The sequence below is a fragment of the Hermetia illucens genome, chromosome 1, assembly GCF_905115235.1.
Source record: "Hermetia illucens chromosome 1, iHerIll2.2.curated.20191125, whole genome shotgun sequence".
Lineage (NCBI taxonomy): Eukaryota > Metazoa > Arthropoda > Insecta > Diptera > Stratiomyidae > Hermetia > Hermetia illucens.
Genome location: NC_051849.1, coordinates 103,488,351 through 103,501,669, shown reverse-complemented (window position 1 = coordinate 103,501,669; position 13,319 = coordinate 103,488,351).

The window sequence follows — 13,319 nt, the reverse complement described above, 5'->3', positions numbered from 1 at the left end:
GCTGTTGTATCTTTTTAAAAGGGATTTCACATTGCTAATCTGTTTTCTACTGAAGCTTGAGCTTGAGACTTGTAGTCTCCCTATGATTTCTATGCCTACCTTATGTGATATACCTTAAAAGTCTACTAATAAACTGGATACAAACGTCATGTTTCTTTTATATATACTCGTATATATATTTCAACATTTTTTTAAACTCCCGTAATATCTTTTGGCGTTACCAGAAAACGTGTTTTCAGTAATTGCGACGCCCATTATTTGTAGTGGTCAATAGCTTCAAGGTTTCCTTATGTAAGAAATTTTCACAGTTGAGAGAGTAAAGCTGCATTCTGCTTTTCCTTTCACTTCTGTCCTGTTCACAAGCGGGGTTGGCTCGACGTGATCGGCTGCACCACTTGCCGTCGGTTGTTTATAAAGCCCGCCTTTTTGTCGCTTACCACGGCTTCGATGTTCAGGCCAATCTTAGCCAGTGATTCATGGCGATCGATCGTCAAAAACACAGTTTTATTCAGACTCAATCTGAGACCGTGCTGCAAGAGGCGATCATTCCATTTTTGGGCAAGTTACTGACGTTGGATATCTCGTGTGACGGTGTCCATAACAACAACAAAGAGAGGTGGCACGAGGGCGCTTCCTTCATGACCACCAACAACAACAAATGCAATATAAAGATGGGGATATTTCTCACGGTGCTTCTTCATGAGTAACCGCGCAACCCCCATCGGTAGGTCCGCAGTTCTTGACAAACCCGGCTTGATTCACGGTTATTTTAACGATTTCGCGAATACGGTTGTCAAGAATGGTTCAAAAATCTTCATGGTATGGGAAAGCAACCGGATCGGACGGTAATTTGAACAGTCGGCTGAACTACCTATTTTTTTCCATATTGGAACTGTGGTACTTTCTTGCCAGCCAGATGGTATTCTACCTTCCTGAATAATCCGATCAAAGAATCCACTAAGCCACAGTGACGACTTCTCCGATTTCATTCGTTTTATTGCTTCCCGGACTTCAGTACCGTTCTTATCAATAACGCAATAGAAGTGTTTGATATCCTGTGTGTGTGCGTGTCGGCTTTTGGTAAGTCAATACAGATCTCTCTGGCCAAGCGTCCAGTTTATCGTAAATATTTTTGTAATGGACCGCTTAGGTGACTGCGATCGCTTTCTTTGCTTTCCAGTTGGCATTCTTATAAATTTATCAATTAAGCAGTGCAATCAGTGATGGTGGTAAAATGTCAGCGTCTTATGCGAATATGTTCCAATTGTAAAATGTAGGAAGATGAGACAATCGTTTGATGAACCGTGCGTTCATAAGTACAAGGCCATGGGTGTCCGCATAATCGACTTTACGCTCATTACCCTCATTGTACCCTCCAAACCCCTTTACTGCTACCGTCTGCCGTTTCACTAACTTGACTACTAACGTCGACTGCTATGATAATATAGTCATCAGCAGGTATGTTACAGGTCGTTGCATCGAGAAGTGTCTAGAAGGTATCTTTATCGACATCAAGTCGACCTGTTTGTGGGGCGTACGCGATGAAGGAGTGTATATTGCGGTCAGCTGATATAATTTTGTGTTTCATCAGGCGGTCATCAAATCGGTGGGCTTTTTGAATGGTAATGGGATGGCAATAGTAACACCGTATTGGGTGTGTGAACTACTAAAATAGAGATGGTTACATCCATTTTTACCGCGTTTGCGTTCTATATCCCACCTTTTGGCACCAGACCACCGGGTTTCTTGTAGAGCACAGGTATCAATGCGCATTTTCCCAAGGGCGCTTGCGAGTTCCTCGTTCTTTCCCGTCAAAGTGAAAGTCAATATCTCAAACTATACTTTATTTATCTCTTTCCTTGTTCTCAGCATTTCATTTTCGATTTACTGAAGATAGTACAAAGTGCATTGCCTCAAACCCTCCTCCTTTACTCGGGCTTGGGACCAGCATGCTATGTAAATGGTGGAGGTAGAGTAGAATTGCACATCTGAAATGGGTGGTGAATTGCAGTTCAGCCCATGTCTAGACGCAGTTTTTTCGCCATTTTCGAGTCTTAACGGTATTATATAAAACACACAACTTCTACCCTTCCTTCTGTGATCCACAACAGGGTTTTGACCCGTCGCAGAAAGTTTCCTATCATTTCCTCGATAGGGTCACACAAATATTTAAAAAATTTATAAAGCTATATTGCGCCTACTCCTCAAAAATAAACGACTCAACCGACTTTAACTCTATTCATACTCACCAGTACAGAGAGTGTCACATACAAAAGTATTCCTTCATTTATTCACTATGCCAGTATTCATATTTACAAGCAGCAAGCTTAGTTTGTTAGCGTGTCAAACACAACATAGGTAAAAATCAAGCGAAGTACCTACTGCTGATTCAACTTCCGGTCCATTACTTGAATCTGTATGTTGGAAGAAAATCATTCAACATGTATACCACTTAATGTTTACAGCATATAACGCCATCTATGAAAAAAAATTCTAGGGCCATGCTCTCTACCACGATATCTGCTCAAATAAAATTAATAATAGTATATTTTTACATTAGGCAAATTTACTGTGTTTATCTTTGATCCGTACAATTTTGTAGCAATATAAGAAGGTGCACCACTCGGGAAATTGTACTTCTATTTACAAAAGTTTGGGACTTGTTAATTTCTTATTCGTATTATCATAGGTAGTAAACTTTGAATTGCTTCTGGTATTATTCAGTGACAGAAAAGGACTTCTCACTAAATAGTGCATTGATAAGATAATAAAATTTATTAATTACTTTTTACGACTCACTTTTTTTGACGGTTTTCGATTTCGAAAAACAATTTTAGACAACAAAAATTGTTTTTTGTTCATGGCTGACTCGATTGCAATTGCGGGCGTTCAACACAAAAGTTGCTTAGTCCACCACGACACCTGACCGCTAGCTGAAAAGGGAGCGGGGAATCAGATGCGCAGTTTCCTCAGTTCAGCTGCCGCAAGTCAAAATGGACGCATCACGGACCTCTCTTGTTGACTGCGCTTTCTTTCGGTCAGGGAGATCCTCTTAAACGCACCTCCAACGCTAAGGCTAAAATGGTGTGGGTCTCGCTCAAGGATTTCGAAGGAGCCAGCGTAAGGTAGCTGCAGTTTCCTGAGTCCTTCAGCAAATGCAACAAACCCATAGTGTTAAGTCTCGACTAAAATATCGAGTACAGAGTAGTTGAGTTGCCATCAGTGCCTCAGGCCATCGCGTGAAGCTATCGATGACTGTGAGGCAATACCTGAAATCATGCGAGGGCCAATTAAATTAAAATGAAGTCTCAGAAAATGTCCTCGATGTTGAGCAGAAGGAAACTTTCTAAATATGTATTTGGAATTGATTTTAAGGCTCTGAAGAAATGCATCGTCCTTCTGCGCCTCCGCAATTGTCGGAAAATCCACAGTGTCAGCAACTATGTTATCTTTTCCAGACACATATTGAATGTCGACAGTGAATTGGCTGATAAAGCTCAAGTTGGCAGAGGGACACTTTGTCATATTTCTGTTTCAAAGTAAAGCTGGGTAGCTTATGGTCCATAAACACTGTCAACGGCTGAATTTAAAGGAATAACGCAAACGGAGCATTTAATTATGTCGTACGTCGCTAATAACTCATAATTTTAAGTGCTGTAGTTCCTTTGAGTGGGGTTCAGATACTTGGAAAAAGAGCCCAAGTGGTAAAGGGCATAACCTATGGCGGTGTCTTTTGCATTGACGAATACGGCAAGAGATGCATTTGGTTGGTAGAATAAAAGAAGCGTAACTTCCAACAGCTGTTGCTTGGTGGTCTCAAACGGTTGAATAACCTCTGGGCACCATGCAATCAAGCGGGCATCTTTGGTCTTCGGCCCAGACGAGTAGGAGTTAAGGATCGACTGATGGTGGGTTGCATTGGGCGAGGAACGATGATAGAAGTTTAACATGGTCAAGAACATTTTCAGATGCTTAACTGTTCTTAAAAGCGGGAAGCTCAAAATCGCTTGTACTTTGACTGAGTCCGGTTGATTACCTTCAGGAGAAACCCGGTCGCCGAGGAACCTCACCTACGGTTGTAAGAATTTGCATTTCACAACGTTGAAAACTAGACCCGTCTCTCAGACGTTGAACAATGCATTCGACGTGCTTCGGGTATAAAGGTTTTGTGTTCATCTCATCTGAGTTTCTACGCACATTTTTCCGTTCGTATATAAATTGATCGTAAACAAATTTACTATTTATTTCGTTCATAAAAGTATACAAATGTATATATAAAGTACGTATTCAGCGGTATTTAATCGCTTGCTCAATGTACAAATCATTCTATCTGAATTAGGCACTACCTCAAAGCTCCATTTACATATGTATATAAACATATACATATGTCTGTCTGGGGTAATTGATATTGATATATAATTGATTAAAAAACTAAAACAAAATGTTTCCCTGCGACCTCCCATTCACGTAAGCTGACTTTGTTTTGGTGCTGATGAATTGATATGTTATGATGACGTCATGAACGTTTTAGAATGCACAAAATTCACACAAAAGGTAAAAGTTTTGTTAAGAATAATTGGATATCCTTCAAACTTCCCTTATGTCATTATATTTTGTAGTGCTAGCTTGAACTTAAGGGGGGTTTCTGGCTAAATTTCTAAAATATGATAATATACTATTATTAACTTTATTTGTGCGGATATCGGAACGGGATGTATTTGGAGGCCTAGATTTCGTTTAGATACACCACTGTGATTTTTTTCAGATTTATTGGTTGGATAGATTCTCGGAACGAGACCTGTTACACGGAGTCATATTTTGACCACTTTCGAAAAGTACTAATTAAGCTCTTTCATTTGATACACCACATGGCCACATTTTGTGAAAATAAAATTTTGTACCCTCCCCTTAAACGTAGGACAAAATGACGCCACTTGCTGAATGGAAATTGCAAATATATTGCAATCAGTCCAGCCGTTTTCGAATAAATCGGGTTTGACACGGGGGATGGCGTGCCGAATAAGGCCCTTAAGCTTACCGTGAAATCCAGATCCGACATGTTCGCTGAGTTGTTCGAAGCGTGCATGTCCGAGGGGATATTTCCTGCATCAGGGAAACGACAAAAGTTGGTGCCACTGCCTAAGGCTGGCAAACCTCCAGGTGAGCCAACCTCCTACAGACCTATTTGTTTTTTGGACCCTGTGAAGAAAATACTAGAGCGAGTAATATACAATAGAGCACTTCCCGGTTGTTGAGAGCCAGGGAGACCTCTCAGATCGGCAGTATGGGTTTCGTAAAACCAGATCAGCCATTGATGCCACCAAAATAGTTACTGGCTTGGCCGAAGATGCAATCCACGGAAATGGTAGTACAGTAGTAGCAAATATTGCGTGATGGTGACCCAGAATATGAGAAATGCGTTCAATTCGGCCAATTAGAACCTAATATGGGAATCTTTGGCGCGGATTGGTATTCCTGCCTATATTGCAGCTATTGTCAACAGCTATTTACAAGAAAGGAGGCTTCGGTATTGCACTGATGACGGACCTCAGGAGTACGTTGTCTCTGCGGGTGTCCCGCAAGGCTCCGTACTGGGTCCACTTCCGTGGAACATTACGTGCAACGATGTATTCAATCTTCTCCTTCCGGAAGAAGCCAAGATGGTAGGTTACGCAGTTTGCGATAGAGTGCGCAAAATCGTGGGTGACTGGAATAGGGTATCCCTCTGGAATCGTCTGGATATTTAGACATCTGTAATCACATCACATTACTCACCATGTGAAATAGCGAAGACTAACAGATATCTTAAGGTCTACAAATATCTTGTTTTAAGGGGTCATCCCATGTGTCGGATCCAAAGAGTCGATTTTTAGTGATAGATATAGTGTAGAATATATAGTCGTTCGGAAATTATAGTGTTAGACAGGTAAAAGTCACATGCGAGATTTATGTCGATCGTCGTAATAAAGCGCGTATTTATCAGATTGAATTATTTCGCTACAAGGACAAGAATTTAAACCAAGGTTTTACATGTGTTTCTTGAAGGAACCTAAGGTTTGGACTAGGTATAGCAGATCGATGATCAGTTAAGGTTTTATGGTGAAAAATCACATTCTCTTTTTTAAATGAGTTTTTCTCGAAACTGCAAGTTGAAAATCTACTGCCACCGTAGTCCAAAGTCTATCCAACTAAATTGTTTGAAATTATTCAGAACATACTTCTACTATTGGCAAACTAGGATAATTGTGATTCATTCGGTAGTTTTTTTATTCATTAAAGAAGCCTTGAAAATATACCAAATTTTACAAAAAAAAAAGTTTCACAAGGCACCAAAAAATTAGCTTTCAATATTTTTTTAATCATCCTAGTTTGCGGACTACGGTCAAGTCCTTTTCGCTTAAGTAATTTCTGAGAATGGGCTTTTGAGGTAATTGACCCCTTTTGGACACCGTGACTCCTCCTTTACAACCAACCTCAAAAATAATATTTGCCTTGGAAAATACTAGTCGAGATCGTTCATTTGATACCTCACTATATTTATTCCGTAAAAAAAATGTGCACCCCACTTTTATGTGTATTGGGACCCTCTTGAGTTCAACGTGGGACAATGTAATTTCACAAAAATTTTGACGGTTTCGTCCAGGGCAGAGTCAACTTACCAGACGCTGTAAGGTTAAACACCCAAGTTTATCAAAAATCTTGACTGATTGGCAGAGGTGAAGCAGTGTCTGATGAGTTGCCTCTGCCTTGGACGAAACCGTCAGTCAAGATTTTTGATAAACCCAAAAAGAGGAGTCCGCGGACCACAAAAGAGGAAGTAAGTTGCTTCCCAAGAGGTCCGGTCAATCATCAAGTGGATGCGGACTCAGGACTCCTAGCATCCCCAACAAAGTAATTTCACAGTTCCAAAGTTTGTCAAATGTTCGTGCCAATAGGTGTAACCGTTTTCGAGAAAAGCGCAGGTGGCAGACAGCCTGTCAATTATATTCCTATAAAACCTTAAAAAGCATTAGCCGTTTTATCGCTCTGACTGATGCTGAAAGGAAACCTTCAGTTCGAGTTTAAAATAGAAATGGCTTTTTTAATATTTAGAATATTTTTCGTTTTCTATCTCAGAAATGACGAAATTCACGAGATATGGAGTAGTAACACCCCAGCACTTTCTATGTTGTGTGTTGTGATTTATATGCACTAAAAACTTAAAAATATGCATATATTATATATATGCAAATATATTAGGTAAATTGTAGTATTTACATGTTTTAGGAAAGCAGAAAAAATTCCAACCAATATCTCTACAAAAGTGCAAACTCTTGTTTAAGTAACTAATTGTATTGAAATAGGAAACGGTAGGAGGAAAAATAAAAGGTTAATATTATAAAAGAAAACACACTATAAAACTTAATGTAAAAAAATAAAACACATTAATTTAAACAAAATATTATACATTAAAAAAGAATTAAAAATTAACGGCCTTAAGAAACTCCCGAATGGTTAGGTCACTTAATCACCGTTGCAATTACAGAAAAAAAAACTTTATTTATGCCGGCTTCACATGCTTGGCATTTGTCTCAAACGTAAGCCTTCATTTTGGGGACCAAACATCGCCATCCACACACCTGTCCGTGCATTAATGTTTCCTGTGCAGGCAAGCAAATTCCCTCCAATTTACTCAAAAAAACCGACACCCGATCGGATCGGCTGCAATCGATTAGCAACTACACAAAATAAGCCAAACGCTCTATCCATTGAATTTGCGACGGCTTGTTGAGATTTGGCAAACTAGTAAACTTGGCATTAGGTTTTCGAATAAAATTGATTTGAAACCTAAATAGATGTTACTGGGTATACTTGAATATCGCTACATGGCGTAGTGCAAGAATATTTTTTTGATGGTTGTTATCAATTGATCGATATCAGGAAATTGAAACCTCGCAGTCTCTGCGGCCTAATATAAAGCATGAGCAAGGCAGGCAAAATGGGTACGTTTGAGAAAGAAAACTTTTTTAGTCAATCATTCTTTAATGATATAAGGAGAAGAAATAATATTGGTGACAAAATGCAACCCTGGCGGACTCCGCTTTGGACCTCAACATCGTCCCAGATTTTACCTCGGTGCATTTTGACATTTTGCGTCATCATATGTCACTCTGACAATAACTATTAATATAGTTACCCCAGGATACCCTCCTGCGCTCAAGAGCACCCCAGATACACTCACTGTTCTCGACAACGCTTTCTCGATTTCGCTGAAGAGCAGGTACAGCGAAAATCTAAGTTCTGCGCACTGGTCCAAAATGATACGTAGGGTGTTGATGGTGAATACACTAGGATATGGAGCAGAAACAAACTTGCTCTCTGTCGACCAAGCTTTCAAGATGCTCCTTGATGAAATCCAGGATTATTTTAGCTATTATCCTTGCCACGGCAGAGATCACACAGATACCCCCGCAATGAGCACAGGTGCAGCGATGAATAACTCTACGGGAAGACCGTTAAGTCCAACGGCCTTACTCGGTTTGGCAACATTGGTGGCCGAAATGATTTCACTTGTGCTTGCCCATATTCGCATGTTAAGGTCACTAGCCATTTCATCCACAAGAGGAGGAACTTCACCGGATGTGATATGGTTAAAAACCATGGTAAAGTGTTTTTTCCACCTTTTCAGTTGTGCACCATCATGGATGAGAGGTCGACCGTTGACGTTCTTCACATGAACATAGAAAGATAAATGTCTACATGCAAGCCCATCCTTTATGCGGTATATAGTTCTGAAATCACTGCAATATGCGGCAACTTTCCCTTCCCTGATTACCGCAATAGCAACTTTTCTCTCACAATGGGGTACACGACGCTAAACTTACGCGCGCAATCACTCGAAGCGGTCAGTAGAGACCCCAACCCTTTCCGTTCATCGATACGCTTCCACGACTTCGCATCGGCCAGATCTTATGACCCCATTCGGACGTGGCCGACGACCTGTGTAGCACCTGAGAAAATAACATTTTTTATGGCGTTTCAATGCTCAATGATATTTTCAGGCGCGTTATGCAATAAGTGACGGATGCAACATTCAAGCGAACTTAAAGGACCATTAGATTGTGATCCGTTTCGAGGCTCCACCATTACCGTTACTGTGTTTCCCCATGACATGTCCGAGCAACTTGTTGTCAGATCCCACCTTAACATTCAGATCACCCATCACAATCACATTATCATCTTTACGAAGCCTCCCCTGAACTGCGTGTATTTGCTCGCAGAAAGCATCCTTCTCCACTATATCGGCAGCCTCCGTTAGTGTGTGGAATTGAACCTGACTCTTGCATTTAGAAGTCTGCTCAGTCTGCGTTAGTCCTCAGAAGCAACCGGACACCGGATTCGCGTCTGCCGCCACTTATTTTTCCAAAGTATAAACACGCATTGCCGCAAGAGAACTCTCCAGAGTTCCGCCATCTTAGTTCGCTTAGGCCCAGAATGTCCAGCTTAGATTATCAGAATTCCTGCTCGAGTTGTAACAAGCCAGCATTTTGAGGGCCCCCCAATCATTGTACGTTTTTGATAACCAAAGATCATAGCCGCGAGCTCAGTCCCTATCCGAGGCGTGATTGAGATTTCTGCGGCAATAAAGTTTCAAAATTTACAGGTTGCTAGCCCCCAAATTTCCATCCTTTTTAATCCCCTCTTACTCCAAACAGGGAAAACTTTGAATGTACCTTTAAACTCAACTAACAGGGCAGTAATGTATCCGTTACAGGCTTCTACTATCGTCAATTCCCGTAGAAGCACATACAAAAGGTGTTAAGAAATACCTTCACGTTGAATCTATTGTATCGCAATATGGACTTTTCCTGGTACTATGATTTTCGCCAGGACATTTAGTCTCGAAAAAAAATTAGACTTGGTGAACGATATTCTGGCAGCAGGGTTGTTCGCATCAAAACCGTGTAGAAGAGGGCAATCTCAGTTCCTTTAACGTGTCCAGTTTCAACTCTACTGGGACCGAGTGGGGACTCTTATCTAAGTTTCATATCTTAATTCAAACATCAAACATCTCGATGACGCCATAGATGCAACAAGTGCGTATTGCATTCTTTACTATGATGAGTCTGTCTAGAGCCGTTTCTAACATAGAACATTCAAAGAAATATAAATTTATCGCAAACTTATACAAAACGGAGACAAAAAAGGTGGTGAAAAGTTTATCATTGGAAATGCACGGAGGGAGCAGACATTAGGGTATCATTGTCTAAACACCCGGGCTCTAGATTTTATAGGCATTTACATATTCGGCATATTCCCTCACCACGAAAATAGGGGAAGGCAAGTTTTTGTCCAGCCAAATGACGGCATAATACCGCCTGTAACTGTGGAGGAGCTGCGGGAAATATGTGGTAGGTTCGGTGACAACAAGGCCCCAGGTTTGGATGGCATCCCCAACCGAGCTTTGAAACTGGCAGTGAAGACTAGGCCCGACCTTTTCGCCAACACCTTCGAGGCGTGCCTAAAAGAAGGAATATTCCCTGCCCAGTGGAAAAAGCAAAAGTTGGTGTTGCTTCTGAAGCCTGGCAAGCAACCTGGAAACCCAGCGTCGTATCGTCCTATCTGCCTGTTGGATACAATGGGGAAGATGATGGAGAGAGTCATCTACAACAGACTCCTGCCCATCGTCGAAGCCAACAATGGTTTGTCGGAACGCCAGGTTGGTTTCCGACGCGCCCACTCTACGGTGGACGCAATTGGCATGGTGGTAAACCTGGCAAAAGGTGCACTGATTTCTGGCGGCTGCTGTGCCGTGGTGGCGTTGGATGTCAAAAACGCATTCAACTCGGCCAACTGGAATAGAATTAAACGGGCGTTGGCTGACATAGGTGTCCCCGGATACTTAGCGAATTTGGTGGAAAACTACCTCTCAGAGAGGACTCTCTGGTACGGGACGGATGAGGGCCCCAAAGAGTACATTGTCACAGCCGGGGTACCACAGGGATCGGTACTTGGTCCCCTGTTGTGGAATATCATGTATAATGGGGTGCTTGCTCTTTCCGTCCCAGAGGGGACTACGATTGTCGGTTTTGCTGATGACCTAGCTGTGGTTGTTGCAGCAAAACACCCAGAAGATGTGGAGGTTTACGCAACGGAAACAGTGAGAGCGGTAAAGTCCTGGCTAGAAAAGGCCGGGCTGACCTTGGCGGACGCGAAAACGGAAGCGGTCTTGATAACGAAACGCAGGAAAAATAATACTGTAAAAGTGGAGGTCGGTGGACATACGGTCGTATCAAAGCCGGCTATCAAATACCTGGGGGTAATAATTGACACCAAATTGAGTTTTAGGGAGCACCTAGAGTATGCATGCCAAAAGGCATGCATACGAGTCTGCGAAAGGTCGGTGGACGCACAGGCTCATTCCCAACATTAGGGTGTGGCTTGAGCGAAAACATGGGGATACCAACTACCACATTACCCAGTTCCTCACGGGACACGGTGGTTGCTACAGGCAGTATCTGCACCGCTTTGCGTTGGATGATTCTCCGAACTGTCCCAGATGCAATGGCATACCGGAGGATCCAGAGCATGTGATGTTTCACTGCCCACGATTTGCGATGGAGAGAAGGAGCTTAAACCAGGTGCTGGGCAGGAGCGGGACCCCGGAGAGCTTGGTTACTGAGATGCTGGAGTCCGAGGAGAAGTGGCTTGCGGTTAGCTCCGCAATCATCCAAATGCAGGAGGAGTTGCAGAAAGAACAAAGAAAAAAAACATATTCGGCAAAAATAGTCCAGATCTTAAATTTTTCGCGGTTTTTATTACACTATTATTAAATATTATATTTATGGAAGGATCATAAATGATTTGGTGACTTGAGTGCTTTCCTGGCGCAGCCTTCACAATATATACTCAAAACTGAAATGAAAAACGTTGCTTTTTATTTTATGGGAGCCCATTTCCAATTTCACCAACTGTGCCGTCAACATATGAAAAGAACACATTATCAGTCCCGAATATTGCCAGCATCCCTACAATGTCTCAGACGAATCGGGACGATGACTCCATAAACCAAAATCATTAGTTTTCTTCTGACACCGTCCTTTCGACAAGTTTCTCACCCCAAGGCAAATCATTTCACTTTCTTCATCCTACGTCTGGGCAAGGACTTTATCCCGCAGAATTACCGAACCGATTTGTCATTTTAAATTGTTTACGGGCCCTTACATAATTGCATCTTGAGAGGGTGGAACGCATATCTCAAGACGGAGCCAGCACCTGTGTACTCGCTTTTATGACATTTGCCTCATATGTTTTGTCATTTTGATTAATGACTGTCAGGAAAATTTGAGAATAACATTCACAGGTTTTGTTCAGAAATATACATACATCAGCTGGTTGTTAAGAATACATTGTAGGAAAAATAATAGGAGGATGCGTAAATATATATGACATCCATTCATTCAGTTAACAATTTCTTCAGAATCGTGATTACATCATATTTGACTTTTCCGTAAAACTGCCTTACGTTCAAGAAATTCATTTTCTGTGATGTTGTACTGCACCGTTGATTAATATGTGCTTTTATTATCATATATTTCGTGCCAATAATATCCTAAACAAATTTTTTAACTTTCATAATTTAACATTGAATATGGCAAACGGAAGACGTTGACTCCTTTTTAAAGTTTTGTTCAAAACAAAATTTTATGAAAGTCGGTTTACTGTCTGTGTGTCTGTCCCTCCGCCTCCATTTGTCGTGCGCAAATTTCTCAGAAACGACTACACTGATTACCATGCAATTTCTTTTTTTCACCGCCATGTGGGGTATCAAATGAAACACCTCGTACTTTTCAAAGCAAGCATTCGTTTTGACATCGATTGCAAAGAAGACAAAAGTATTACTTCCAGAAACTACGAGTTAGATATAAATGGAACCATAGTGTACCCAAAGATTCTTACATAAAAAGTAAAGAAAATCTCTTATATTTGATACGCGGAGCTTCCGGTTTCCGACTTGTTGATTTTTGTTGGATTGTTGGAGAAGTTAACGCAAAGTTCAAATCATGTTTATCATGCCAAGTCTTGGCTTGAACAGTATTTTTTAACATCAAAGGGATATTTTATTAATACATGAAATTCCTTTTTATCCATTTTCTTCAAACTGAAAAAAGTTGCTTTACCCAAAAAAAAAACAACAAATAAACAGTCCGACAGCTGTCAAATTTTTAGACGTGTCTTTTGAAGGTTTCAATCATATGGATTTAATTTTAATACCGCCGTCTGTGTGCTAGCTTACTTTCAACACAACGGGTATATGTAATAAATTCCAACTATTTTTT